The sequence below is a fragment of the Triturus cristatus genome, chromosome 10, assembly GCF_964204655.1.
Source record: "Triturus cristatus chromosome 10, aTriCri1.1, whole genome shotgun sequence".
NCBI classification, from domain to species: domain Eukaryota; kingdom Metazoa; phylum Chordata; class Amphibia; order Caudata; family Salamandridae; genus Triturus; species Triturus cristatus.
Genome location: NC_140593.1, coordinates 643,918,579 through 643,944,153, shown reverse-complemented (window position 1 = coordinate 643,944,153; position 25,575 = coordinate 643,918,579). Strand labels below are relative to the sequence as shown.

Sequence of the window (25,575 nt, the reverse complement as noted above, 5' to 3'; positions counted from 1 at the left end):
TGTGGGAAAACCCAGCGCAACACCCATGGAATGCTTCCGGGATGTAGAGTAAGGCGACGCAGAGATGTGCTCTAAGTTGCCTTACTCACGATTTACGATGCCCCACATGGTGGCTTTGCGTGGCCTCATAAATTGGATTGAGTGCCCTGCGTCACACATGTTCCAATTTAAGTGGCGCAAGAGTGACATAGGGCTCTCATAAATGAGTCCCTTATTTTTTAAGTCCCTCCCACAAAGAAATCTGCAGCAAGGAGAAATGCAAAAACAACAGTTGATGGTTAGAATGCAGAACAATGTCATAAATTTACCCCAGTACAGGAGAAATGTGGCAGTAAATCTGTTCTGCTTAACTGGTTGCAAAGTCTGCATTTAAAATGTCTTATGGGGTTAAGGCACTTGCTGCAGATATCTTTGTGTGTCCAGTAAATCTCAAGGAATAATAATAATGGTAACATAACTATTTGTTGGAGAGGTCTGTGTTTCGTCTAGTCCCAGTTTTAAATCAAAGTAGCACAGTGGGTTAATATGTCTCCTGTAAAGCATATTATGTAACATTCAGATGACAGATTTTTATTTTATGTAAATGGATGGGTAAGTGGGTTACTGCTTTTAACACCAAGCTCCTTTTGTTACTTGCAGTTCATAAAGTGTAATCCTTCTACTTTAGCACAGTAAGCTGTGAAGGACGTGTGGCTCCTACATCTTGTAACGCTCGCTGTCTCATTGATTTACACACACATTAATTTTTTTCAATAAATAATGTGTACCTGTGATGTAAAGCGCTCACACCCTGCAATCAGATGAGTAGCAATAATGCGCTATAAAAGAAATAAAACAAAATAGTGGTATTTCATTGTTATTTTTTGTAAATACTGGAACAGACCAACACATCTGACATTCTTACTGTGCATGCTTATCTCCTAAATACTGGGGCTGAAAAAGTCAAAAGCATGCCTCTCTTAAGTACCTGTGAAGTTATAACAAGTTGAGAGCCTTTGTTTCCCCTCCTTTGCATCTAGGTGTGAGGCTCCCAATAGCTCCCAGCCAGGATACTCCTACATAAGGAGGCATCATGGTCCCTTAACTTTACCTTTTGTTATGGGCGCAGCTGGAATCCGATAAGCCCAACCATCCGCCTGCACGTTGCTGCTTGAATAAAGCAGACAACCGTTAGGTGCTGCTGAATGTGTCCCGGTGTCTAAAAATTACACTGGGACACATTCAACATGTTTCTATGGGGCCCAAACTCTTGGCAGGGTAGACAGCATCCGCCCTGTAAAAAAAAGTGTGTAGATGCCGTCTACCCACGTGTACCCTCAACTCCTGCCCTGATCCCATGGTTTCAGGCCTCCATTTCCCCCCTAGCTGTTGCAAGCTGTGTTACTTTTGCTATCTCTGCTCCTTAAATTTGCAAGAGAGGTATTTGGTTTTATAGGCATTTAGTTGTTACCTGTGTTTGTCTCTCTGTAGCGCCCATGCTGTTTTTTACACTCTCTCTGTGATTGCCGCTGTGAGATTTCAACAGGTGCTGCATGGGTGCAAATTAGAAGCGGGGTTCCTAGTGGTTTACATTGCACTGGGAAGTAATCCTGATGTGGTAGAGACATCTGGAATGTAGGCAACAGTGATGCAACATTATCCATGCGTCCACATTCCACTCATTAAACATGGAGCAATTCCCGCCTTCAACATGGGAAGGAACAGGAAGTTTAACAGAGAGCTCCACCCACCCCTAGCCATAAATGGCCAGTACACCCAATTACAGTTCCTGTTCTTTCTCATGTCCTGGCTGGGACAGGAGTAGGAGATTCAGGGTCTTGCTGGGTAGCAGACCTCCCACGGTGCCTGATGTAGTACTATGTTTATTGTTCATTGCATGTGGTACATTTGTTTTGCCATTTTTTTTTTTTTTTTTTTTTTTTTTTTTACTGTTTATTCCACATTCGGTTCTTGCCCCGCTGGTGTTCTGGAGGATTGTTAGTTGAGTTGCTTCTGGACACTGGCTCAGAGTAAGAGATGAAGTGGGGGGCTTCGGCTTGTATGGTTTCCAAAACATTTGAATGAAGCTTTCAACACGTTTTAATTAGTTTTTTCTGCATACCACATTTGGCAACGAGTTGACCACGCAATCAGAAGCCCATTGACTTCCGTCCTGCTTTGTGTAAAGGCTTGATGCTGGTTAAAGAATTTGCATGCTGGGAGGTTGTTGGATCAGAGCCTGCGGTTGGCTTTGCATCCGCAGTTGGTACAAATCGTGCCTTTTCTCCAAAATTCAGGGAACCAGCAGTAACTTGGAAACAGAGGTTTCACACCGTAATGCTACTCAGTTTGATCCAAACAAAAAAGAAAGGGGGCTGGCTCTTTTTTTTTTTTGTCATTTAGGGCAGGAAGGTCAACAAATAGTCAACAATTTGCCAGGGATGGATGTTCCACCTGGGCGCTTTGCAACCTGGAATGAGTATTCAGAGGCTGTTTCAATACTCGCTATATAGTTCTCAGAAGAACCCAGTGTTTTGCTTGAGAGACATAACTTATTCAGATGTAAGCTAAATTCTGAGTAGAGTGTAAAAGAATAGCAATAGAAACTAGTGAACGGTTGAGTTCTATGGTTAATTCTGTTTCAGAAACCGATTTGGCGGGTGCACTCTCCATCAAAGAAAGAGGAATACATGGTTTTGTTTCAGATGTGGATCTAAAACGCATCTGAGTAATCATTTGTTGGAGTTTGAAAACATCTTTTAAGATCAACAGTGTTGAGTTGGATCCTGGTCAGTTTGTCCGTGGCATGTATAAAGTAGTGCTCACTAATGAGTCTGGTGACAGTAATGTTGGGAAAGCTTAAGGTCCCTGCTGTGATGTGTCAATTGGCGAACTGAAACTGGTAAAAATGGTTGACTCGGGAAAACCTATTACGATAATTTAGGATACTTTATACTTCGAAAGATGGAACAAGACTCTCAGCAAGACAGATAATTCATCCTGAGGTGTTTGGAGAACAGAATATTGACATGGTGGGCTACTTTGTAGACATTGTCTTGTTTAGGATGAAGCACAGTAACTAAAATGTATGTAGCTATTAAATGCCAAAAGAACTGTTGATGGACAGAATGCAGAACAATGTCATACATTCACCCCAGTACAGAGATCTGGCCTAAATCCATCGTTTTTTTGCTCACCATGCCATTCCAGTTTGGACCCAGCCACATGCAAATCAGTCTTGACCCTGTGCCCAATGGGAACAGTCTAGCCCGAACTGCCAGGCCAGGCCCTCCCTGGACTGGAAACAAGCATCCTAGGACCGGTTTCGGGGTTTCGCGGTTAAATGCCGACACATTGTTGGGTGGCAGGATCTGGCCAGACTGGGGCTAATGCTTGTTTCAGCCCCGGAGAACCTTTTTGTTGTGGCTGATGTACTCATTTCATGGGTTGAGAATGATGAGGACCTGAGTGTGGCAAGAGTTACAGAGAATTTTCCCACAACTGTTTCAGAGAAAATTGGAAACATATCTATATTTCAACATATGATTAAACTCAAAATGGATGCTATTCCTGTTATACATAAAGTTAGAGCTGTCCCACTTCGTGTTAGAACGAACCTTAAAACACTGTTGGATAAATGATGTTCCAAAGGAGTTATTCAGCCACCCAATTCCTCGAAATGGGTTAGCCCAGAGATGCAGAATGTATATCTCCTGACGCCTAGGACATGGCGATTCCTGTCGGGGACAAGACGTTTTAATATCCATGTAGTCCGCCAGACTAGTAGATATTATCACTTGTCCTCCTGCGCCTAGTAATGCCACAATACTGGCGGTTTTATTTTACACTCTGAATGCACATCAATGCGCCTTTTGTGTGTAAATATACTAATGTTTCAAGCGCAGCAGTGGTGCAGTTCGGGTTACTAAATCTCCCCCTGCTTCCACGGACGGAATGATTTCTCAGTCACACGCACATACACACATCACACGCTGGTGGGGCCCATAACACCAACATTCATTCTCTCAAACTATCCGTGCCTACAGAGGGATATCAAATCCCGAACTACAGCTGTTTACTTGGATAGAGGAAAACCACTTCTACTGAATTACCCTAACAGTTCCTCCATCCGGAGGTCAATTAGATCATTTAGTTGTAATGGAAATTTGATGAAAACATTTAACTCTTAATTTACTCAATAAACATTTTTAAGAAATAATCACTCGACACAGTTCTTAAAATAATGATTTTCTTTATCTAATTAAATGCAGGTTAAATCCTAATAATGCAATATTATCTTTTGTCATATTTACCTATCCTGGCTAATTGTCGTTCTCTAAGTCAGAACTGGTCCTCAGAAAATTCATCAGAGTCCTAAAGTCCCGTCCTCTTCTGTCAGCATAAAGGTCTCTAGCGAAAGGCAGCATGGAATGTCGCATAGAGTAGCATCGATCAGCTAAGGGTCTCGGCAGTCGGGATCTCAGCTTCTAGGGTCTCAGCTTATTTTCCCTCTCTGGACTACTAATATTTATACTAGAATTTACATATAACAGTTACATTTTCATAATTCCCAGGCCGTGGATTGGCTGAATTCAAGCTCGCCTCAATACATTTAAGAAACATTCTCCAAAATTCACATGGGGATAAATATCCGCTTTTGGTGTATGTGAAAGGCTGTTCTCAGGTCACGAAGTATCAGTCTATTGTAAATAGGTAGTTCATGTATCCACATTGGCAACAATTGCTTCACGTTCAGGGACATTGGCACTTCGCCCAGGGAAGTCTTCATGGGCCTGGTCTGTCGGTTCATGGAAAGGCCACAAACGAAGTCAATGCAGGCGCTTTTCTCCATTATTCAATTTATGAAGTCATGTACTTTAGTTAGGATTCAGTCGGCGGCCATCTTTTGTTAGGCCAGGATGGTCAACTTTTAAGTAAAGAAACACAAAATCGTAATTAATACATAGAAATGATTAAACAATGTTATTCCCTTGCTAATACCCTTATGTGTATGCATTTACCTAGCCATATGCAACATTTAAAGCCGTTAATGCTGGTTTATTTAAGCGCAAATTACATTACCACTGCCAAACAACACTTATTGTTTTTAATATGCGTACAAACTTAGTTCACTTATTATTTTAGCCATGCAGATGCTTTCCCCGTGTATTCTCTCAGTGCCCTCCTGGGCACTTGCACATGAGATCTTGGCATTTCCCGCGCAACCGATTGTAGAGCTGCAGCGGTGCCACAACTTCTACGCCGCCATTCTCCTGAGGCTGCTGGCCACGCCCCCCTCCAACACGCCACGCCCCCCCGCCGAAGCCTTTAAAAACACGCTGAATACGAGCGCGAGGCAGAGACAGACAGAACTCCTGAGGCGGAAGCCGGGAGATAGCGAATTTTGCTTTTAAACGTGTGTAAATTGTTGCTTATTTTATTCACTCACCTCCCCCTCCTGGGCACTTGCACATGAGATCTTGGCATTTCCCGCGCAACCGATTGTAGAGCTGCAGCGGTGCCACAACTTCTACGCCGCCATTCTCCTGAGGCTGCTGGCCACGCCCCCCTCCAACACGCCACACCCCCCCCCTCTACTTTTCATCCTATAAAAATGTGCTTTTCCCGTACGCGCAGCGGACGGGCGCAGCGGGCGCGCCGTCAGCGCGCCAAAGGCGCGCCTAAGGCAAGCCCGTCTGCGCCTGGCCCACGCCCAGTGCCAGTTCCCCTGCCCCTTGCGCTCAAACCATCACCTGGACCAGGAACCAACTTCTTACTTTTAGGCTAGGCACTTGCTCACCCACGGTCTGCTGTTGCACGTTGGACTTGGAAAAATCCTCCTTTAACTGCGCTCAGTGTAACTACTCCATTCCCATGATGCGGAAACGGGTTCCTGAAGCTCAGCAGACATATGGCTCCTGCTGGATACTCATAAATGGGACGTACTTTTCCTTACAGAAACGTGGCTTAAAGATTCCTCTAAACCAGACATATATTTAGCCATTCCCACTGGCTATCGCCTGTTGGGAGTTAATCGTGCCAACTCCAAATCTGGAGGAGGCCTTGCTGTTATTGCTAAGTCCCACTTTATTATTAACATAAATAAAATTCCCAACTTGGGGCTCATTGAAGCTATGTATCTCACAATAATGGACTCCGCCTCTACAATTTTTGCTGGCATCCTGGTTTATAACCCTCCCTCCGCTTCTTCCGCATCCCTCAGCACCCTGCTACACTCGATTGCAGATTTTTCCCTTAAACACTCGTATTTTACAGTGTTGGGAGATTTCAATCTCCACGTTGACAATCCCGCCTGCACCCAAGCCTCATCTCTGCTCGAAACTTTACAGGGTCTGACCCTGTCTCAGCTTATAGAGGGTCCGACCCATAATGCAGGTCATACACTTGATCTTATTTTTTCGAACCACCCTGGCATCTCTTCTCTCCCCTCTGTACCCCTCACGTGGACAGACCACTTCCTCCTCCCTTTTGAATTCAACTTCCCCTCCCTGCCCCCCCTCTACTCCATGAACAGAGAAATAGGACGCAAATGGTCCAAAGTTACCAGTGAGGCCATTAAGACCTGTTTGGACTATCATTTTAATCCATTGGAAGACCTGGACAAGGAAACAGCGAGATTTAACTCTGCCCTCTCTTCTGCATTAGATAGTATTTCCCCCCTGGTCCCTTTGACTTCCTTCAGATCTCGTCCATCTGCTCCCTGGTTCTCCTCTACACTGAGAGAGGAAAAAAGCAGATGCAAACAGTTGGAACGAAAATGGCGCAAGTCCTACGACCCTATCAGCAAATCAGCCTATAAAACGGCATTAAATAAATTTCAAAAACTTAAGAGGTCCACAATGAGAGCTTACTTTTCTAAACTTATCCAACAGGCGGAGAATTCCTCAAAAACCATCTTCACTATCGTTAAGGATTTTGTGAATCCGCCTGCCCTGAAAGCCCAATCTTTTCCCACACAGGGTCTCTGCAATGGACTATCTGATTTTTTCCAGGATAAAATCATCAAACTATCAGCTTCCTTTGAGCCCGTACCTTCCAGCCCCCAACTGGGTCCGTCAGACACCCAGCTCTGCTCTTTTAATTCCTTTGCTGAGCTGACCTTAGATTCATCCCTGTCACTTTTAAACCAGGTGAAGACTGGATCTCCTTTGGACCCAATTCCGGTGAAAGTGATGGTCAATCTAGCCCCTGTTTTAATCAACCCTCTCCTCGCTATATGGAACTCTTCTTTGAATCATGGCCATTTCCCTTCAGTTTGGAAACAAGCCAGGCTGCTTCCCATCCTAAAGAAACCAGATGCAGATCCTTCCCAATTTAGCAATTACCGTCCCATCTCCCTTCTACCTAAACCCGCCAAAATTCTGGAGAAAGTGGTCCAGAAACAACTGGCCCTTTATCTAGAAACTAACCATCTGCTGCATGACTCACAGTCCGGTTTTAGAACGGGATACAGTACTGAGACTGCTTTGCTAGAGGTATCGGAGACGATTAGGGAATCGGTGGACAGAGGCGAGGAGGCCATGCTAGTCCTCCTGGACCTGTCCGCCGCATTCGATACTGTTTCTCATGATATCCTGGTGACTAGGTTGCAGCAGTTGGGGATCGGAGGCACAGCCCTGGCCTGGATCAAATCATTTCTCACAGGGAGATCTCAAAGGGTACTTCTCCGTCCTTTTGAGTCAGAAGACAAACCCCTTCTTTGCGGGGTGCCTCAGGGCTCTGCCTTGAGCCCCCTTTTGTTTAACGTGTATGTGGGCCCTCTTGCCAGGGTAGTCGAATCGTGGGGAGTCAGGGTGGTCTCGTATGCTGATGATACCCAGCTTATTTTCTCTTTCAGAGACCATTCTGACTCGCATTTTTCCAACTTTCGAAACTGCCTTGGCAACATCTGCACCTGGATGGCTTCCAATCATCTGGCCCTTAATACAGACAAAACCGAGGTGCTTTTCTTTAGTCAGAAACCAGCCCCCCCAGCCAACCTGTGGTGGCCTACGGTGCTGAACCCCCCCCCCAATCCAGTAGAGTCAGCCCGTAATCTCGGCTTCCTTTTTGATAACACCTTGTCCTGCAAAGCCCAGGTTAACAAAGTCACCGCAGCTTGCTTTCGCAAACTGCGCATGATTAGGAAGATCTTCCCTTACCTTCCCCAGACTTCCCGCAAAACTATTGTCCATGCTCTCATTACGGCACACCTGGACTACGCCAACAGCCTATACGCTGGAGCCCCCCTCTATCTCATTGACCGATTACAAATCGTTCAAAATGCGGCTGCCAGGCTTATTGGAAACATCCCTGCCCGCAACTCAGTCAAAGCATATCGGAAAGATTTACACTGGCTCCCTATCGCTCGTAGAGTTCAGTTTAAAATCCTTACCCTTGCCTTTCGAGCCATTCACGGAACTGGCCCATCCTACCTGAGCCAAAGACTCAAACTTTCGAAGTCTGTTAGAAACCTAAGGTCCAATAATCTACGTCTACTAGTTGTTCCCAGATTCAGGCTAGCCCGGAGCGGTGGTAGAACGTTCGGTGTGACGGCGGCTAAATTCTGGAACGACCTCCCTCTGGACCTTAGGTTTATCGAGTCTGAGCAGATCTTCAGACGCAAATTAAAAACTTGGCTGTTCACCCAACCTTGAGTAGGAGGGCTTCTGCTACACTGGGTCGGAAGGGTATGACCCGGGATGCCTCCTCTGGTGATATTCTTGCTCTCTCAGCGCCGGGACACCCCCGACGGGGGTAGCTGCGCGCTTTATAAGCTTCTTAAATAAATAAATAAATAAATAAATAATAAGGTTGATTAATATTATCACAATACTCTGTTAATCATTAAAATTAGTTGTTAGTCTTTTTAATATAAACTTATATAAATGGATTGGGTATATAAAAAATAAAACATTTTACCCGCTCCATCAAAATGTTTTATTTTACACTCTGAATGCACATCAATGCGCCTTTTGTGTGTAAATATACTAATGTTTCAAGCGCAGCAGTGCTCTGGGCACCATGTTGCTCAAAGTCAATCAGTGAGTAGGAATAATATATAATCTGTCTGTGGTGCAAAGCGTAAGTCTCTTATTGGCTCAGGGAACTTGTCACTACAGTTCACTGACTGAAAGATAATAAATGCACCTTTGGCTGGAGCAGCTCTTGTGCAGCACTGAAAGTTGGTCCCGAGTCTGAAATACACATATTGAGGAGATCGACGCCTGAGAGAGGGGGAGTAGGGTGGGATTTGCAGCCCATGCATGTGAAACTCAAGTGGCCACCAAAGAGCAGGTGGCAGTTCCCCTATCACATGGTTTGTTTACCCTTTGCTATGGAGGCAGTCAGGGGACTGAACGCTGCTCTCCCAGTTAACTGATGGTATGGCAGCGAGCACTTGAGTGGGAGTAAGATGAAAGGTTTCTTTCAAGTGCTTAGTGCTGTTAGCAACTTTAACCCAAGTAGCCTGCCAATCTAGGTGGGGAGGCATCGGAGGTTGGCATGTTCCAAGCTCCTATTTTACCTGTACTTCCTTGTCAGCCAGCACCCACTGGATCCGATTGCCAGTCTCCTATCGGTTCAGTGCTTGCACTGAGTGATTCACCATTTTCCATCATTTTCTTGGATTCTTGTCACCTGCAGTCCCTGCACAGCTCTAACGTTTCACTGAATCATTTGCAAGTTATCTAGACGAGGTTTTTACTTTTTATTCTGGGATTTATGGTACAGTTAACCCATTAGAAAATCAGGAGTACATGTCCACAATCCACAGAAACTACTCACTCATGAACCTATAAAACTTGAGAGAACTGGTCTGTCTTTGACATCTGCTCTGACCTCTCTACCCCCCAGCCCACTCTCCTAATTCTCATCTGTAATTACCACGGCCCTTTGTTCCACGTTATTTACCTGCTTGATGTGTTTCTTGATTCTGCCCATCTGCCCTAGAAGCTTCCGTAGCTTGTGCCCAGTACCTGCACACCTTTTTCTTTACTTTTACTGCTTACTTGCTGCATAGTACATCAACCTTATTCTATACTCTTGACCACTCCGTAAACACAGATACCTCTGTGCAATCCTACCTTATGATCCTAGAGCACTACACCATCGCTATAACCTCCACTCAGGACTTGGGTGGGTCGAGTCCATCCACAATCTGCAATCCCACATCTGTCTCCATTCTTCAAATCTGCACATTTTCACCCTAGTTGTGCCTGTCACCAGTGTTTTGCACGCTCATCCAGCTGCTACTTGCTCACTTTCGTTGACACTCTCTGCAGCACCTTTGCTCAGCCCATGTACCTGCTCTGCCCGCATCCCCCACCTTGCAGCACCCGGCTGCGGCTGGTCCTGGGTAAATCTACTTATTTCTCAAAGTGATTTCCCAAACCTAGCTCTTCTCTCGAGTATATTGCCATGCCCCCGTCCAACCATGGTCTTTGCCCTGATCTACAGTGCTTCCTTTGAATATGAGTCACAGCACCATTTTCTCTCCAGTAGTTGCCCTCCTTGCCTTCTTCCAGATTGATAATACCTGCAATTTGTTTTCAATAAATTGCTGTGTATCGCACTGCTTTCCTATTTAACCGCTATAAATAATAGCGTAGCTCATACTAAATTAAATTCCTCTTATCAACCTAGGAAGTATGGAAGGTGGTGTCTTCCTTGCCAGAATTTCAATTCCGTACTTGCAGATCACACATGTGGATGACAAACTTTAACCCATTGAACCATCTCACCGGTTTGCTTCCCTTCTACCTTGTATCTGTGGTCAGCACTCCTTGAAATGCATCCACTTTTATTTATCTTGCCAGCTTTGTTCCCCACCACGTCCTCTGATACTTCTGCCCCTGCCATGGACACCGCCCTTCATATTTCACCAAGATTTTGCACTAAATGCTTACCTATGTCTCTTGACTAATGCCAGCTCCCGGCGTCTATCCCTCAACAATAACTTTAGAAACATTTATGTCACCTCTTTGGCATTCTATAAGTGCTTTAAGTACCATCTGTTCAGCTCTCATATGTAGCCCAATGTACCCATTGCAGTTCCCAGCCAGTACATTTTCTCCCCAGTGCATGTCTGTACTTCCGTGGTCCTCCCACACTCTGCCATTTCTTACCTACATTTTCTCATTGACCTTTGCCCCAGCATGTCTTCTCAGTCTTAATGTCTCTACCTACATCATTCACTTCCCTCGGGTCAGTGTGCTTTTCTCACACCTGCCTCTCGTCTACACTTCCATTAAACCTTTCAACTTTAGACTCTGTCCTGATGTCACCGCTTCCCTTTCTAAACTGCTTCCTTGGCCTTGAGCCATAGCACAGCTTATCTCCCCAGTGCTTATCATCTTCACCTTCTTTTTTTTTTATAAACCACTTTTTACCACCATCAGCGGTGCTATAGTGCTATAAATAACACATGTTGCTGTCACTTAATGTAATGACACTCAGTTTGCTGCCCATACAAACATGAAGATTCAGACTGCCTCGCCAGATTTTCAGTTTTTGACATGCAGATTGTACCACATGTTGGAAGCCAACCTTAAGCCAACCAGCAAGCGGGCAGTTTGCAAATTCCTTTTCCCTCTTCTGCCCAGCATCAGTGGGCCTCGACCAATGGTTCTGGTTTCTACCTATGAGCTCCTGTCCAGTCACTTACTGTCCCGTAATTGTTTAACCTCACACACTCCATAATCTGCATGCCTTTATATGTCATGCCTTTATAGATCTTGCTCCATTTCATTTGGGATTTGTGAGCATACTCTTGACATTGCACTTGAAATTTCACCAATGTTTTCGCAACCCCTGAGCCCTATGCCAGAACCCTAATCCATAAATCCATCACTCAGTGTAGTCATAGGACCTCCCTGCAAGTCTCTGCTGCTGGTACTATGCTCTGTCCAGCCACCACTCTTATTTACCTTTATCCCGTCTGTTACTCCAACTTTTCTCCAGTCTACAGCAGGAGACACCATTCTCCCTCCATCATGCACAGTGCTAGCCAACTATGTGTCCCCTGGCCTTCCTCTCACTGATGCAGGCAGCACATTGTTTAAATATTCACTTTTATACCTCCCCTCTACTATACTTGCTATCCTATGTTACTCAGTGTCTACTTTATACTCCATGACCAGCCCTTACAATCCATCGTGCAACTGGCTAATCCACTGTACTGTCTTCTTCGCCTGGTGTTTTCAGCCACCAGTCTGTTTTTCAGCTGTGAAGTTTCACTTCTTAATACTGGTCGCTAACCACTTGCCTTAGCTTTATTCTACTTGCTCTCTGGCTGTGGCCATTACAGTTGTGTCCCTTTAAATGCTATTTGCAAGTGTTCTTCATTGAAACAACTACTTTTCCTATTTTATTTTTTTCCGCTGGCTATCACTGTACCAGGTGCATTATGAAGCTTCAGCAAGTTTATTTCTAGACCAGAACACATCCTTTCACTATTTCTCTGGCTGTGGGGTTACTGCCTTGGCAGTAGGTAGGGCTGAATGCTGGAGAACGGAATGCCAAGGACCTGATAAAATGACTAAGGTCTGCTATAAGCCTTTCTATTGGCCACATACCACTTAAAAAGCGGCTAAGGAACCAAAGACAGCCTGTGGTGGCAGAGTGGATGAAAAAGAAGATTAACTAGTTGACAAGTAGGGAAGGGAGGGGTTTTGAAGACAATACTGAAGAGTTTATTCTGAAGAGAAAGTAGGGCAAGGGGGCATGGACCCTATGGTAAGAGGGGAGGAGAAGACACGATGGACAATGTGGTGGGAGGAGTGGGGAAGTAGATCAAGCTAATATTGTGAAAGCATATAAGGAAAGAGTATTGGACATGATGTTGTTGGAAGAGAACGGTGCCTAAGACAAGTCAAAAGAGATGAAAAATGCGTTATGCCTATAGCAGGAGAAAGTATGGAATGTGTGTGGAAAGTAATTGTTTGCTGTCAGACAGTTTGCAAGGCTGCTCACTGCTGTATGATGGGAACTGAATAGGCTAAGGAAGCAAGTTTACTTTGGAGTCTGCAGCAGACTGGTAATGCTCCTATTACCGGTTCAGCTAATTGTTTTAGACAGCAGGAAGGATAGGTAGATTACAGTACAGGACAAGAAGATCCATACAGAGCTTTATTCTTCAGACAAGTTGATTTTATTTTTAATAAAGTCCAGTAGGTATTGTGAAGAAAATAAACAGATGAGACCTGATTGTGTGGATCTTTGCAACCTATATATTGTTATTGATTGTCACCCGTTACCAAAAGTACATGAATTACTGGCCAGTCTGGGTAAGTTTAAATTCTTTTCCCTGTTGGACCTCGGATCGCGTACCATCAAATCTCACTGCTGCTGAATCCCAAGATTTGACAATGTTTATTACACCTTTTGGTGAATTCAAATTTTGTGTATGCTGTTTGGCTTGGTTTCTGTAGCAAGCATATTTAAGAAGTTTATGGATACCATTTTGTGGGCATTCCTGGTGTCCAAGTTTTACAAGATGATGCGCTAATCTTTCCAGAAACCATCAGGGAACATAATTTAAATCTGGAAAGAGTGTTACGTGTATTTAAAGAGGTTGGTATCACCCTGAGGAGAGAAACAATATCTTTTTTCAATACATTTTATTGGCATTTAAATAACCAAAGTACAGTACAAAGATGCATAGGCCTTGTGTCATACAGGCTGTATATCATAGTACAAAATAATTAATTGTATTACAGTACATAGAATAAAATATGCCTATTAATACATCATCTTACCAAAAGACAGCATAATGCGGAAAACACGTAAGACCGGCATAAGTGGCATAGAAAAATATAGAAAAATTCCCGTAAAGCAATAAGATATAAGATTGCATGCCTTCAATAATTCCTTATAATAGAGCTAATTGAACTAAGACAAGAGAAAACATGAGAACATGTCTGAGTGGCAAGAAATGTAGCAAGGTACAGGACCTGACCTTGTCACGCAAACAATGAAAGGGGAAAAGGGTGCCCCAGGTGTAGTGATTAAGGTGCAGAGTTGTTACATATGTTATGGAATTGTCCTAGGCTAGGCACATATTGGCACACAATCAACAGGCTGTTGCAGGTTTGTACAGGCCGCACTGTGCCACTGGAATGGCCTGTGCATCTGTTGCATCAATTCAGGAGAACTCCAGCTGAAAAGTTGACGTCCCGGTTCCTAGATCTGGGACTAGTGGTTGCGAAGCGTCTCTTAACAAAGCGGTGGAAAGCGCAAGATCCACCGCACGTGCGGGTGTGACGCTATTCGCTTTTGGCATGGGCTAAGGCGGAGGGAATCTCCATCCTGAGGGAAGAAACACTGGGACTGCGTAAAGAACCCATAGCAACCCATTGGGAAAGAATACTCCGTGCGCTGCAACAGACGGAGGGAGAGGGATCAGGGGGGCGCCCCGAGAGAACGGATAGTGAACACACAAGGGGGGACGCGCCTTCCACCAACGCACTGCCGTGATATTCCAGAAAGGTTCTACCCATTGGTTGGGACCCAACACAGAAGTAGTCGTCGCTGGTGCACAGACACAATCACTAAGTGGATAGTGAACACTGGAGGTGGGGTGCGGCGAGGGGGCGAGGGAGCTAAATGTACATATACCGGTCAATGCTGCTGTTGTTATGGTTTTCTTTGTTCTTACGTATGCCGTCTGTTTAAAAGCCCAAGGTGAACGAACAGGAAAGGACTTTGTACAATGTCATGATGATAACACACTGCTACTGAGCTGTAATCTCAGCAATCTGTAATAAGCATCACATGCCAAAGTTAACCTCGCTCCTGCGCGAGCGATGCTCTTAACATTTAAGATATACCCAGTATGCATGCAAACACAAAAGACAGTATACATCCCACTATTGGTGGATAATCACATGCATAGCTGTAAATCTGCATATATGCTGCCTGTCATAACTGGGGAAAAATTAAAATCAATAAAAACTGATTTGAACAAAAAAAACAATGAAAAGGGGAAGAAACGGAGAGGGGGGGAAGTGCACAGTTAAGTCCCACATGCAGAGTATAGACAAAGGCAACTGTATAGGCTATAATGTTTACATTATCCTTTTAATGAAGAACATTTGTCAAAGGTGAGCCAGATATCAGGGGATATCTGAAAGAAAGACCTTATTTTTGATTGTGAATTATGAGCACTTCAAATTTAGGACTATAGAAATTTTAAAGATATTTAGGAAATGTTTTGAGACTCTGTATATACCTCTAAATCCTTTGGTTAAATCTGCCTGTCTAGACTTTCTTAAATCTATTCCTAAGTGTTCAGTCACTGAGCTGGAGAGAGAACACGTGTATGATCCTATTTCTTTAGATGAGATCACTAGTGCAATCAAATCAATTAGGTCAGGCTGCAACAGTGGCGTAGCTAGATGGGGCGCTTTGGGTGGTACTTTTTTGGGGGCGGCAGCACTTCACTTGAGGTGAGCGCAAGGTAAGTGGTTTTCTTATTTTTTTAAATGTTATTTTCCCTCGTTGTAGAATGTGGACCCCCCCCCCGCTCTTACTTTTACTTGCACCGGCCGGCACTGGGCGTCAAGCTTGGGACTGCCCAGGTGGTAAAAGCTCTAGCTACCCCCTTGACCGGGTTCTCCATTGAATTTTGTAAGACCTTCTAGCACACTTTAGCGGTACGTTTGAAAAATGTACTGGACCACTTTGCTATCACTGGGGTAGTCTCCGGTACCTATCACAAAAAGAGCCCACGGGTCCAGAACGTAAGTTTTTTTTCTTAAATGTATTTTTTTTTTTGACAGAGTTTTATATAGCGCGAACTTGACCCAAATCGGGTATCAGAGCGCTTAACACGAGCACCAGTTGTATTACATGAGGACACATTCACGTTTTTGTTAGGCACGGGAAGATTAAATGATGTGCCCAGAGTCACAGTGAAGAAATAAAAATCTTCTAAGGGGTTCACTGATACACCTGGTTCTTTAAACCAACAAAGAAGAGATTGGCACGGAAGCTATAATATCAAAGGAACATATTTAATAACCTCACATGAGGGAGACTGCGTCATGCAGTACCCTCAGGCCACAGTAGGAGACAGTCTAAGGAGTACAGAGAACAGGGGCCTTTTATACCCACACAGGGGCTCAAAAGGAGGCGGTACAAGTACACATGAGAAGAGTTACACACATAGATGGTCATGCAGAAAATGCACAGTCTACAAGTAGGAGGAGTAATGAGTTGCTGACATCAGTTAGAACAGCCTGACAGTTGCACACTAGGAGCAGGTGCATTCTGGCATCTACAGGTCTTTCTGAGCATGTGCAAGGCTCTGGAAGAGGGAGAAAGCACATTGTGAGCACATGCCTAACTAAAATGGCTGCCAGGAACAAAATGGCTTTTAGCTCATGCTAACAGCAATTCCTGCAATCTTTAACAACAGGATGTTCAGCGTCCTTGCTGAGACTCGAACACAGTTTCCCAGATTCGAGGTCGACCGCCCTAGCCGTTATGCCAATCCTCTCGGAGCATGTGGAATGTGACAACTATGCTCAAGAGGGGGATCCCTTTTAGGGACGGTTCCCCTCGCACACCAGTGGTGTGATGCTTCATCATGGGGGTGCCTCCTCGCTTCAAGAGCCTAGTCTTAACGCGGGCTACAACCCCCTTCTCTGCGAGGGAGGAGCTTAGGGATGTTTTATATTAGAAGAGAGGGTTATTCTAAAACCCTATGTGAGCGTGGTGTGTTGTGGGTGAGGTGCACTGCTAGAGTGAATGGTGGTTAAAACTGACTACAAGGTTAGCTATGGCAAGCTTTATTCTGCTACCTTGTGACAGGATTAAAAACAGATAGCTAGTAATGTAACTGTCGACATTAGAGATAGCTGCATTAGGAGACGATCAACATGTTTCGGCCTTGGGACCTATCTGTGTGTCATGGCCTTCATCAGGGTCAAGTAACAGCTACTGCAATACGTGAGTGAACACAACAATAAAACGTGTGAGAGTAACAAAAACGGCAGTGTATAATACTGAACCAGTGGTCATGTAGTTCAGTAGATTCACCGATGGAACCTGTTGTGAAACAAAAAGACAACTTAGCGTGCCGATTACATTGTGACAAGAAAAGCATATATCGCGTGGTTGTGCCACAGCACAACAGACAACCAAAGCAGTACATCACTAGATGTAGTCAAATCACTACTAAAACATAATAAGTGATTAAAGATGCATGACTGACCTACAAAAGTTAGGAAATTAAGCGCATCTGTCCTGGGCTCTGAGCCAAAGGTACATACGCCAACCCAACCTGTTAGATAAAGGTGGTGGCGTTAAAGTAAAGAAGAAGGTGAAGCGTAATATTTCAAAGTAGTGTAAATGAACCAAACTGTATGTTTGTAAAAAGACTAACGTGCAAAACTGACCAAAACAAAGAATGTACGCACAGCAATGCGTGATGTTTATGGTTGTTGGCCAGTAAGCACTAAACAGTGTGTCCCAGAGTTAAGACAGACAGATACCGTGTTACACTGTACCGATGATGGCCGCACATGGGTGACTAGTATTGTTGGCAGTCCCGGAAAATGATTCCGCGTTGGGTGTTTTTGAGACTTGACATGACACTGTGCCGAAAGCGTAGGACGGGTATGGGTGTTTTTCACCTCGGACCGCGAAAGGGGTTCTTATTGGGGCACTATCTTTGTAAATGGATCGATTTAGTATCTATATTGCCGAAAGTTTGGATAGCGATGCATAGAGGGGACCTTGAATGTGTAGGTTGCCGCTACCTTGTATAATACTTACGTGGGCAATACAATTTGCTTTCATGCGAGTTAATGGTGTCGCAAGCTATGTATTGATTGTTAGTGGTCTTTCCTCCCTGGTCTTTCAAAAGTTGTTCTTAACGGAGCAAATTAATGAATGAAGTTAATGATATTTATATCACTAAAAGTTATGAGATTAAGACCTAGAGGGGACTCTGATCCCTTCGTTTGTTATTATGATGCATATGGAGGGCTGTTTTGTGTATTTAAATTTCAGCCCCAACCTTGATGATTTTTTAAATTTCTAATGAAGATTGATAGAGCTGTACGTAAAAGTGCATACACAATGCACTGCTCATAAAGGTATGAATTGGTGTGCACCTGGTATAATATAAGGTTGTGTGATTTGACTTTTACGCTCGATTTCCTTAGAACTAGAGTCTTTACACATTCTAATTTATCTTTTTAGCCTCTGACTTGAGGTCAAATAAGGATACATTGACCATCTCGTTTGGTTCGAATATATATGTACGTTGCCCAAATTATGAAGGTACAGAGCAGGTTCACATCTGCAGTACTATTGTGTGGCTTTATTGATTCCTTACACTTGTGCGTTTGACACCGATGCTTTGTCACTGTGTCACAATCTTCTAATTGTCACTTAAAGGTGGGCTATACGATGCAATTCACGTATCACTTCACCTAGGGGACACGTAGTATGGATGGATCACAGAGATGCAGCATGCGACCTAGATCCTTTATTTTTTAACATGGGTGATCAATGGTATTGCACCAAGCATTATCCTTTTGCTTGACAGCTTCTATATATCCCTCAGATACTGACTTTAACGAGGGTGAAAGACTGCACCAGCTAATGGTAACAGTGTTTTGAGGAGAATAACCTACTGTGTTTACGGTGGTTACATCTTACTGCATGTTTTTCTCCCCTTCTTTCAGAAGTTGGTAGCATGTTTGTTTCTAACAGTGATAGATGTTGACCATAGTTAAGTTGGAACTTCCTAGCTTCAAAAAGTCTCTTCTTGTAACATTCTGGCTTTGGAAACCTTTCATATGGGATTCGAGAGATGGTGTTAGTCTATGGGTATGGAGTGCACTTCTGGATCATGGGTACATGGGGCGCCAGTCTCTTCTGACCACTCCACACATCACACGCATATGAAACATATAAGGGAAAATATACCATGTCTTTATTATTGTTACAGGATATACCCCATTTGTCAAGTTGCTTTAGCGTGAAGGGGGTCCCTGCTTATGAATGTATAGGTTTAAACTCTGTGCTTAACAAAGGATATTAACCATACAATCTATGTGTTACACGAAGACAATTTGTGTTTTAACGGTATGTACTGTATTTTGTGAGTTTTTATGGATAAGTGACTGTTTATTTGTATACAAAATGTGAGTCTTGTGTAATTTTTAAATGTACTGCCCGAGGTCTGACAGTTGTGTTTGTCATATTACAGCAAACAAATGATGAACGGAATGCTGACAATGCAAACGTTCTCCCCCAGTCAAAAGATCTGGGCTAAATCCATCATTCTTTTGCCCACTATGCCACCCCAATTTGGACCCAGCCATATGCAAATCAGTCTTGACCCTGTGCCTCATGGGAACAGTCCAGACCGAACTTCCAGGCCAGGTCCTCCCTGGACCGTAAACAAGCGATGGATTTAGGCCCAGATCTCTGTACTGGGGTGAATGTATGACATTGTTCTGCATTCTGTCCATCAACTGTTGTTTTTGTGTTTGTCATGTCATGTTTACAGCCCTGAAGAAGCCCGTATTGTTTGTCAGACTGTATAGTGAATGAACAAAGTACAAGACTTTTGTAAACACCGGACCTCTCGCATCGTCTCCTTCTCCCCTTGTTGGGGAGGTATCCAGCATTTATGTCCTGGAGTCTCAGAGACCCTTCTGAGAGAGTCCACAGCGACAAGGGAGTCTCGCACAGCGGAGGCCTGGGTTTTTACCCCATTACCGCTGGGAGCACAGCACTGTACAGTGTGACCGGCGCGCTTGATGGAACCTTTTGGACTTTGGCCCCTTAGGCGGAAACTATAACCTTTCTGTATGTACTGCAGTACCCGAGCAACCTCTGGCCGATGACCGGTGGAGCTGTCCCACGCAGCTATAGAGGAGTTTGGCTCTGATTCACCCCTCGGCCGTCACCTACCCAACTGGACGTCGGACACTGTTTTTCATCGTCTCTCCGTTGTGGCTCCTATACCCTCCCCCCATTATTCTCCTCTACCTCCCCTATTCCTTCCCTCTCTCCCCTTGCTTATTTTTTTCCACATGTTTATGCTATGCTTTTGTACTCATGTAATTCCTGTAAGTATGCTCCAGTAACTGATGTAACTTTGTAACCATGTTCTGAAACGATGTTTCTTCCTCATGTAAAGCGCTCTGATACCTCCGGGTCTAGCCAGCGCTATATAAAACTCAATAAATAAATAAAAAATTATACCTTGACATTTACATTAGGTTTCAATTATTGTTGTATATTTTGGTTATCTGCCTCTATATTTGTGTAAATAGTAAGACCGACCATACGTGCCGGGTAGAACAAGGATCGGGCTGAACACTGTCATTAGTGACTCAAACTAACAATCCCAGTAGGCTGGAATAGTGAGAGTGGATTGCACTGAGTGAGCCGACGGCTGTAAAGCACGTGTCCTAATGATCACCATGAAGGTGTAGGTGCGACCATCACGCAATGCACATGAGTTGGAGTGACAAACACACTCCTTGTATGAAAAAGCCTGTGAAGCCACCGGTCCATTGGAGGAGTGGTATGCGTGTCAGCAAAAGGCAGAAAAGCACATAAGCTAGAGTGAACCCCGTAGTGGGGGGGGGGGGGGGGGTAGGACTGAACACCTGCCCAGAAACTGTGTTAACAGGTCGGCTAACGGAAATAACAAAAAACTGCTATGTTGGGCCGTGAGACAGTAGAATCCTAAGCGCACAGGAAGCGGGGAAGGAGGAGGTCTGCAAGGCAGCCGGGACTTTGTAGGAGCATGTAAGCCTATTGGTCTCAGCGGAGTAAACTGCTGGAGTGGACCCGTGAGGTGCATGGGGCAAAAAGACATGAACGCTGCTGTCCGCAACTAAGCATCAGAAAAACAAACAGACAAAAGTACCCGAAAACCACTTACCACTCAACGGGAGCGTGGATATACAAATCGTATGTCCAACCGACTGGGAGGAGCCTCGTCAAAGTCGGCGCTTAAATAGTGACAATGCAATGCGGGAACCAGCTTCCTGGTGTGGACACCGGGTATGCTGGGAAATGTAGTCTGAGTATGGAGGGACAACAAAATAAAATGAAAATAAATTATAACAAGCATTGGCATGGCAAATAGGTCTCGCCTTTGGGTCCTTATAAGTGTTCAGCCAGAGTTAGCAGCTTTGCCAATGTTTTTAAGCTATGTTATAGAGCATTGTGGCTGCTGTGCAGCATGTTGAAAAGTTATAATAAAAAAGTATTAGAAGTATACCTTGTATATAACCAAGAAGATATTATGTACAACTGAATTACCCAATTAAAAAAAGAATTAACATAAAAAATGACTTTTTTTTTGTCCTTGCAATGCTAACGACTTCTTTCTGGCTGTTCTAAAGTTAAGGTTGTGCTTAATGATGTTGAGGTGGTGATGAGTGATGGTGCTGAGTGATGCTATAGGGGTGCTTAGTGATGCTGCGGTGGTAGAAAGGCATGGTGAGGCGGTGCTGTTGCGGTTGTGTTAGGTGGTGCTTAGTTGGTGTTAAGGTGGTGCTGAGTTCTGTTTAGCTGGAGTTGTTTTGAGGTGATGCTATAATAATAATAATAATAATAATAATAACTTCTTTATTCGGTTTTTTGCAATTTTAAAAACCATAAAAGAACAATTGTTTCGACAATACAATACAAAATAAAAGAAAAAGAGAAAAAAAAAACACACTAATCTTAAAAAGTGTTGGTTAAAACTAATCGAATATCATGTCATATAGCTTTAAACCATGGAATTACATAGTTTCGTTTCGTCAACATATACTCAGATCAAACTCCAGTTTACAGGTTATTCCTATGTTTCATAATACATCTTAGAAAGTTGAGGACATGATAACAGATCAATTCAGAGTCTAACATTTGTAGACGTAGCATCGACGGGCGACATTGTCTTAATCCCCATCGCTTTAAAACAGGTAGTAACCAAACCTTCCTATGTGGATGATAAAATTTACAAAACAGAATAGTATGTAAATTTGACTGTGTTGATACTTCATCGCAAGGACAAAGGGTGGGAATCGAATCCCAACTATTTCTATCGGGGAAAGAAACTAATCTGAAAAAAGAATCTAATCTGAATTTTGTCAGCAACATTCTATGATAGGTGCTAATCTGTAATGTCAAGTATGGTTGAATGGAGTAAGTGATCTGAATCAGATTGGCATGAATGGCCGATGGCTTTGTCGCAACAGAGGTCATCCTCAAGGACTCCAGATGCGTTAACGCCAATTTTTTCAGCGTTCTCTTTGGGATTTCAACAATTTTTTTAGGGTCGGAATAATATTTCTCCAAGCCAAGATCCATGAGGAAATTTCTTACATAACATAACCATTTTATTTTTACAGAATGGTCTATGGTCATTGAGTCCGTCAAAATTTCCTGCGAAAAGACATTATTATCGGACGTCCAAATACGTCTCCAGAGCAATAGGGGCTGAATTCTTATCAAATCCTCGAGATAGGGGATTCCAAGCTCCAAATGGAGAGCGTATACTGAGGTGCTCGTTGGTACGGCTAAAAGAAATCTCAGCAAGTTATTTTCAGCAACCTGGTGGGCACTGACCTCTGCGGATCCCCATGCTCCGGCTCCGTAGAGGGCAATCGCCTGCCATTTAGCTAAGTAGATTTTTAGAAGCTCCACTGGGGGCCTTTTCCCTAGTCTCTGTGAGAAACTTATCAGGGACATTATTGCTCTCTTAAACAAGTGACATCTGGCCTCTACTGCTGCTCTCCAGTTGAGCCCGTCGTCAATCATTACCCCCAGATAGCAATACTTCGTAGTCACCTCCAATTTTTGATCTTTGAGAAAGATGTTCTTTACTCGCTTCTTTTTTCGCCCGGCTACCATAACAAATGTTTTTTTGACATTGACTTGTAAGTCCAAGCCGCCCATAAACTCGACATATCTATTTAGGGATTTCTGCAGTTCGCATGGGGTGCGGGCCAGAATGACTGCATCGTCCGCGTAGAGCAAGGCAGGTATCAAACGCCGTTTTACCCGAGGTAGGTCCAGAGCCCCCCTCATCATCTCCACCTCCAAACCATTTGTATACCAGGAGAAGAGGAAGGGGGCGAGGACACACCCCTGCCTGACTCCTCGCTCCACTCCGAAAGGCGCGGTCAATTCACCCTTCGTACCAAAACGCACCCTTGCGGAGGCCCCAGAATATAACTCTCTCATAAAATCTACGAGAGGGGGGTCCACTCCCATATGTGTCAAGATGTTCCAGAGTTTTATGTGTGATACACAGTCAAAGGCGGCAGATAAATCTACATACACCATATAAACTGTTTCTTTTTTTGCTTGGCAATATTTTCCCAGGATCAGACTGAGATTAAGGGCTTGCTCCACCGTTCCAAACCCCTCCCGAAATCCAAATTGTAGATCTGAAATAATGTTTCCCTCCTCAGCCCACTGCCGGAGTCGTTCGAGGACAACTCTGCCAGCCACTTTACCTAGCGAGTCCAAAAGGGAAATGGGACGATAACAATTAACATCTTGGCGGTCTCCTTTTTTAAAGATCGGGACCATAATTGACTTTGTCCAAGAATCAATCAGGCCCGCTTTTGCCGCTGCAGTGCATACTCTTGTTATGATGGGGTCCAGAGGTCCGGATTAGATTTAAACAGGTCTACTGGGACCCCATCAGGGCCTGGGGCTTTCCCACTTTTACTTGCATTCAAGGCCGCTAAAACTTCGGTAATATCGAAGAATAGGGAAATGGGATAATCAACATTTGGGAGAAAATGTTCTGGTCCTTTGCTAACAGTTGCTGTGTTTTTAAAAATTTTAGAGAAGTGTGCCAACCACGTAGCTTCATCGATGGCCACTTCTATCTTGGGGCTGTCTGAATCCAAGAGATATGGTGTTTTGACAGTACGCCAGACTATTCTTTGATACAGCACTGGAGTGTAAATCCTCCCATAATTTCTTTTTTAATTCAATGATTCTTTGCTTTCGTGCAGAAAGATATTGACGCCTCAGCAATTGGATCGTTTCAGGGACTCTAACTGTTTTTTTTATTTCCTTTTTAGGTCTCGCATAGGGCAGCGCATGCGCTGCCTCTCCGAGGCATTAAGTAATTTGTAAATGTGTTGAATCTCCGCCTACTGCAGCTCTTTGTCAGTAATTGGTTCCTGAGCTTGTCTGTTTTAGTGTGTTGGTTTCTGACAGGCTAATGCCCTTTGTCGATCAGCCTTTACTTTTTTAAGAACGCCCACGCAGCACCGCCTAACTACAGTAAACATGCTTTATGTGGCATGAAGTGTTTCAGTTGGAACTCTTTTGTTTCTTTTCGTGGCTATTGCTGAAAGAGTTTAGCTGTGTTTAGTTTGAGGCATTGGAATGAAGTGAATTGGGTCAGTAGCGTGTTTTATTATTATAGCTGTGTTTACTTTGAATTGGGTCCATAGCGTGTTTTATTAGCTGTGTTTTCTTTGAGGCATTGGAATGGAGTGAATTGGTTCCGTACTTTTAGTGTACGATGGTCCGTTTCTGCTATTTATTTTGTTTTCATTTTTTTTTTCAGAACAATTACACTGTTATTTAGCGCGTTTTACTTATGTAACTAGAAGGGTTTAGCTGTGTTATTTTGCTGCATTGGAATGGAGTGATTTGGCTCGTAATTTTAGTGTACGATGTTCCTTTTTCTGCTTTTTTGCTTATGTTTATTTATTTTCCCGGGAGAGTTGCATTGCTATTTAGCGCGTTTTGATTTATTTTCCCGGGAGTTTGGCTGTCTTTACTTTGTGGCATTTGAATGGAAAAGACCTTTCGCATCACTCTGTGTCTTCATTTGCATCTCTTTGAGGCTGGGAACGAAGAGATTACAATCTATACTGCCCATTTTAATGTACTTCATTATCTTGGCCTGGTTTCGGTTCTCAGCTGTCACAAACAAGTTGACGCTTCACACCATACCAGACTTTCTGTCTTCCGATTTTTTTACCCTTTTCACACATTATTCCCAATTGAAGGGCACTGCGAAGTGGCTGTGTGCGCGTAGCGTGGATGCGGGTAGGAAACCCTTGAATAATAGTGTACATGGGCGCAATGCTTCAGGCTCTTTTATAATTGTCCCTTGTGCCTTTATGAATATATAGCAAATGGCACACCATGTACTGACTTCGTAAGGATAGCAGGATGATTTGATGTGTGAATGAAGTCCCGTAAATATACGATCATACTTGATATCAGCAGCGAGCGTGAAGCGTGTTGATGTGTAAAATGGTATACATTTGCCCAAAACAAACGTTTCTTATTTACAACTGTGCTCGTGTTATAAGGAACATCAGTTTAGCCTTTGGTGCTATTTTGTTGTTGTAACCACATGGGCTCACTGTTTTCGGGTGTTTTATACTTGCAAGCTCTAACTTTATTAATCCCTCTCGAATCTCATCCCATGTTCTAAGTGTGTAAAGACGGCAGGATGATTTCATGTTACAATTTCGTGCTGTAACTATACTATCGCAGCTGATGTTAGCAGTGAGCGTGAAAATTCATCATTTTGTAGACAAGCACGCCGTCGTGCATAAAACTAAACATTTGTATTTGAAACTATGCTTGTTT

The 25,575-nt window shown here is 43.7% G+C and overlaps 1 protein-coding gene across 2 annotated transcripts in view; it reads left to right on the top strand.

The window, feature by feature from the left end:
• Nucleotides 1–25,575, top strand: part of PGAP6 (post-GPI attachment to proteins 6) — a 589,880-nt gene that overhangs the window by 1,331 nt on the left and 562,974 nt on the right. The gene's annotated exons all lie outside the window — the stretch shown is intronic.